Source organism: Myotis davidii, unplaced genomic scaffold, assembly GCF_000327345.1.
Source record: "Myotis davidii unplaced genomic scaffold, ASM32734v1 scaffold1421, whole genome shotgun sequence".
NCBI classification, from domain to species: domain Eukaryota; kingdom Metazoa; phylum Chordata; class Mammalia; order Chiroptera; family Vespertilionidae; genus Myotis; species Myotis davidii.
In genome coordinates, this window is record NW_006291550.1 from 186,249 (window position 1) to 192,439 (window position 6,191).

The window sequence follows — 6,191 nt, forward strand, 5'->3', positions numbered from 1 at the left end:
AGGTAAGTCTTGATTGCTGTTGGTATCACTGGGAGGAATTGACCACCAGGCCAATTGGCTGTGAGGACCAGCTGTGTCTACAATGGGAGAACTGCTGTGCTGGAGACACCCTTATGGGGCAGGACTTGCTTCAGTGGGGCTTTGGTGCTCACTGAATCTGCCCCTTGAGTGTTTCGCTTATGGATGTGAAAAGCTGTAATCTGGTATGGTCTCACACTGACCACTGGGTACACTGGCTCTTGGATCTCCAAGCACGTGCAAAGTCAGCCACTACTTGAGACCACCCAGCAGGAGCTACAGAGAGATCTGCAGATTTCTCCCCTTTGTTTGGGGTTTGGAAGTGCCCAGATGAGGCCCAGCTGTGAAGCAATGCAGGCTGCTACTGCTGGGCCTTAGGCCTTCTTTTGGAAGCTTTGGAGTTCTCTGACCCAGCTGCAGTTTGTTAGGTTTTAGATTGCAAAAGGACAGGCCATTCATATGCAAAAGCCGCTGTGCACAGCTTGGGTGGGGTTGTAAATTGGGTGGGGTGGGGTCTCAGGGAATCATCAGGGCGGAGCAAACAGCATTCTGCCAGTCAGCCCTGCCCTGGAGAGGTCTCTGTGTCCCGCAGCCCCAATGATTGCTGTGAGCACCTCAGAGAAAGCCGCCCTCGTGTTCCGGCCCGATGCCAGACAGTCCAGATTCTCCCCATATGAGTCTGGGTCCCCAGAATCTCACCCAGAACTGGAGTTCAGAGCAATCGTAGCTTGTATCTCCCTCCCGATTGAAAAGAACAACAGCGCACCCAGTTGCCAGCCCATTTTGTGCGCGCCTCCGCACCTGCACACCTGCACACCTCCTACCAGTCTCAATGTGCTTTTTTCTTTCCTTCTAGTTGTAGAACTTCCACTCAGCCAGATTTCCCATGGATCTGGATGATATTTGTTTTGTCTTTTAGTTGTAGTTTTGATGTGGTTGTGAGAGGCAGCAAGTACAGGTGTTTACGTATGCCGCCATCTTGGTTGTCTCCCATACAATGGAGTATTAACTCAGCTCTAACAAGGAATGAAATGTGATGCATAGTACAACATAGATAAACTTTGAAAACATGAAAGAAGCTGGGCATAAGAGTGATTCTATATGTGTGGCATGTCCAGAACAGGCAAATACAGAGACAAAATAGATTAGTGGCTACCAAAGATAAGGGGAAAGAAGGTATAGGGGTTGACTGGTAATGGATATAGGTTTTCTTTTTAGGGTGCTAAAAATGTTCAAGAGCTAGATAGTGGTGAGCATACAACTTTTTGAATATATAAAAAACCACGTAATTTTACACTTTAAAAGGGTACCATAAATCTATTCGCCATCACCACAGATCCCTATTGGTCAAGACACCCTGGTTGCACTCCACCTTTGCTTCCCAGTATAATGTTATGTCTGTCATCTGTCCTTTGCCCTTCAGAAATTCTTTTATTTCTAATTGATTCTAGGAAGCTCTGTCAATGTCAGTCCATAAAGGACAACTACCACTGAGCTTTTCAAAGATGTCAGTGGCCTCCTCAGCAATTCATGTATTTTCACCAGTGCCTCAGTGAAGGCATATCATCAGGGCCTTCCAGGTAACACAATCAGGTGGTGGTTTCTCCAGTCTCATTATAAATCCTTTCTAACCCCAAGATCAGGAGTACAGGATAGGGGGAGAAAAAGAGTTAGAGGGGAAGGCCAAGACAATGATAGATTATCAAAGGGCCACTAGATTTGATCCTGGGGGATTTTCTGAAGAGACTTTTAAATGTTTAAAACTATTTTGGAATCCACGCACCAGGCCTCTAGTTACAGTATAATGATCAAGATCAAGAAGTTAAGATTGACATATTATCTAATCTCAGATTTTATCCAAATTCTACCAAACCAAATTAATGTTCTTTAGAGCAAGAGGTGATTTTTTTCTGCTCTGGGAACTAATCCAGGCTCATATTTGAATTTAGTTGTCATGTCCTTTTGGTTTCATTTATTCTGGAGCATTCCTCAGTCACTGCCTTTCATGACGTTGACATTTTTTAAGAATACTGGTCTACTGTTTTGTAGAGTGTTTCTTAATTTGGATTTTTTTTAAATGCTTCCTCATAATTAGATAGATTCAGGTTTTACATTTTGGTAGAAATACTGCAGAAATGATGTGTCAGTTTGATTTGCAGATTCCCATTTTATTCCATGTGTTATAATCTATTACTGTCACCAGGGCTGACCGCATGATTTGTGGGGCCCAGTGCAAAACCAAAATGCAGGGCCCCGGGTGGGGATGAGGAAGTTAGTCTCCTCATGGGTCCAGCACTCCATACACAAATGGGCAACCCCCAAGGGATTGCAACCTCCAGCCAGGGTGTTCTTGACTCCTGGGTGGTGGTGAAAAGTGGCCCCTGATGAGTGGCACAGGAATGTGTCTTGGCACTGCCTTCTTACCCACCTGATGGAGCGAGGGGGCATGTGCCCAACCCTGACTCCTCCTGCATTCATGCCCAGGCCCCTGCTGGGGTAGAAGGTGATGGTGGAATGTGGGCTTCCCTCAGCCAAGGTGACCCAGTCAGTACTCTGGAGCAAGGCAGTGAAGACAAGGCTGCGCAAGGCCCAGGGCGCCAGGGGTGAGGAGTGGGCAGCGGTATGAGTCGGAACCACGTGTAAGCAGATACTCCAAGCCCCCAGTTTGCTTTATTGTGCCATCAGATTTCACATGTAAAACACAAATTTAAAGGTAAAATTATCAAGGATTTTATAATGGTAACTCCAGAGCACCAAAATTCTGAGTACAGGGCCCTGGGTGACATGCAAATTGCATGACCAGAAAACCAACCCTTGACTATTGCTATTTATTTTGATCTTCAAATTGTCCCAAATCTGGCCAGTGGGAGCCACTTCAAACTGGCTACTGCATCATTTTTTTTTAAGAAAAAGTTTATTTCAGATATGAAAAGTAATGTTTAAACATTACCTGAAAATTGTGTTCAGTTTAACAAATACAAAACAAGACTTTTAAAAATTACAAGTAGGTATAAAATACTTAAAAGAAAATACTTTGACATTCACAGCGTTCACAGTGAGCATTTTTGAAAAATTTTGTGAATGTAAGCTTAAAAACAAAAATATATTCACAGTCCTAATTAAAAATAAATAAGTCCTTAGCTGAAGAACAGTGCTCTCCCCGGATGGATCCTGTGGTCTTTTGACATATACATGTCATTCTTTGAGCACTTCTTTACTTTCTGGCTCATCCTTTTCTCTCCTAGACCAAGTATGTGTGTGTTTTCCTAATGGAAACAAAATTCACATAACAAAAAAGTTAACCATTACATATTTTAAATTGTCCAATTTCTGTGGCATTTACTACATTCACAACGCCGTGCAGCTATCACCTCTATCGAGTTCCAATACATTTTTGTCACCCCAAAAAAAACTCTATGTGCAGTAACAATCACTCCATGTTCCCCTTTCGCCCAGCCCCTGGCAAACAATCTGCTTCCTGTCTCTCTGGATTTGCCTATTCTGGGTATTTCATGCAAATGGAATCATACAGCATGTGACCTTTTGTGACTGGCTTCCTTAGCATAATGTTTCCAAGGTTCGTCTATATTGTAGCATGGATCAGTACTTCACTCCTTCTTATAGTGCAATAATACTCCATTGTATGGCTGTACCACCGTTTGTTTACACGTTCATCCACTGATGGCCATTTATCAGTAGGTTGTTTCCATCTTTGGTGATTGTAAATAGTACCTCAAAGAATATTCAGGTGCAAATATTTATTTGAATACCTGTTTTTAACTCTTTTGGGTATATTTCTACGAATGGACTTGCTGGGACATATGGTAATTCTCTGTTTAACTTTTTGAAGAATTTCCTAATTGTTTTCCAAGGTGACTGCATCATTTTGCATTCCCATTAGCAATGTACAAGGGTTCCAATTTCTCCACATTCTCGCTAACACTTTTCTTTTTTTAAAAAAGTTTTGTCCAGCCTTAGCTGGTTTGGCTCAGTGGATGGAGCATCGGTCTTCGGACTCAAGGGTCCGGGGTTTGATTCAGGTCAAGGGCATATGCTCAGGTTGCTGGCTCAATTCCCAGTAGCGGGTGTGCAGGAGGCAGCCAATCAATGATTCCCTCTCATCATTGATGTTTCTATCGCTCTCTTCCTCTCCCTTCTTCTCTGAAATCAATAAAAAATATATATTAAAAAAAAAGTTTTGTCCAATCTAATAGGTGTGAGGTGGTATCACATAATGGTTTTGATTTGCATTTCTCTAATGACTAATGACATGGAACATATTTTCATGTTGTTGTTGACCATTTTTATATTTTCTTTGTAAAAATGTCTACGCAAATCCTTTGCCTACTTTTAAATTGGGTTGTTTGTGTTCTTTGTTGTTGAGTTGTAAGAGCTCTTTATATAGTCTGACACTGTATTCTTATCAGGTATATGATTTTCAAATATTTTCTCCCATTCTGTGGATCATGTTTCCACTCTCTTGATAGTGTTCTTCTTTTAAAAAAATATTTTTATTGATTTCAGAGAGGAAGGGAGAGGGAGAGAGATAGAAACATCAGTGATGAGAGAGAATCATTGATTGGCTGCCTCCCACATGTCCCTGAGAAGCCCACAGCCCGGGCACATGTCCTGGAATCTAACCGTGACCTCCTGGATCATAGGTCAATGCTCAACCACTGAGCCACATGGGCTGGGCTTGATAGTGCTCTTTGATGTACTTTAAAATTTATATATCACTTTCTCTGGGAAGTCTTGATTTGGTGTCATTTGTCTGTGTTCCAGTGGCAGTATTTAACTTCCTTATGAGGGATTTTATCTCACTGCACTGAAGTTAACTGCTTACTTGTTGGTCTTTCAGGCTCCCTGAGGGTACCTAATGGAGTGCTTGACTGAATATGGGCCATAGGCCACTATCCATTTTCTGATCTACCTGGTAAACTCCTGATAACAGCAGGCACAAGTGGGGAGCACTGAAGTGGGGACTCTCCCAGTATCATATCATCATATCAGCCATTAACAGTTGCTGCATTGCCCCCCCCCCCCATCCCCAGATTTCAGCTGATCAGTGACTCTCCCAGGGCTGTTTCTCTACACCTCAGCCAGGGGCTACTTTTCCTGTCTTACCCTCAACGAACAACACTCTGATGGCCCTTCTCTCAGCTGGGGAACATCCCTTGAAACCATCACCTTGTGTGAAATCTGTTACCCCTAATTCTGAGATCACTATGTTATATTTGCCTGGAAATATTAGATTGAATATATATTCAATACCTGGCAATTTCATATGGTTAGTCTATATGTGATTTTGTAAATTGGACATATATCTGAGAAGCTAAGTGTACTGTGATGCAAACTGTGAGTCGTTACAGACTGGTAGGATGATGGGGTTGGGCAGGTGGGTCTGGGACAGCTGGAATTTGTGGTGCAAGTAGAGGCAGATCAGGGAGATAGAGCACTTGACAAGAGAAGCTGGACTAGGGCTTCCACTCATTTTGCTCTGTTTGGAAGTGAAATTATTTGGTTGGGAAGTGCTTTGCCTGGGAGCCCAGGGGGGCAGGCCCAAGGCCTCAGCCCAGACCCCCAGCCCCCTGGAGGAGAAATTTGGCCCTCTCAGTGGGAACCTGGAATCCAGCAGGTCCAAGCAGGCCCACGCAAACCCTAGGGGGCAGCAAAGGCTCGCAGATTTCTCCTTACTGTATTTTTTTTTTTTTTATGAATTGCTCTATCACTCTTAGAAATTTAATGTTGAGTGATTTTATAATCCGAACTAGACTGTACGCCCAGAGACCCTGTTTGTCATTTCCTTCCAGAAATATATTTACCACCCCCTCCGCTCTCCCAAGGTCATTTCCAGAAAGGCCAGAGAATTCCCTCGTGCAGGGAAGGCTGTGCCCAGGCCGACTTGAAGGAGGAGTTGGCGGGGCGGGATGGACAATGGCAGAGCCGGACACCCAGTTGGGGGGGTGGGGGGGGGCAGGGATCCCGGGGCTTTAGGAACCCGGTGGGCTGACTTTGCAGCTCTCAGCAATTCTTGCTGCAAGTGAAGACACCCATGATGCCGTAGCAAACACCTTCAGAAAATGGCTTTTGGAGGAGGACATTTGGGAGAGTCATTAACCATATGTCGCAGCGCTCTGATGCTGGAGCAGTTAGTTTGTAAATGTCACCCAATG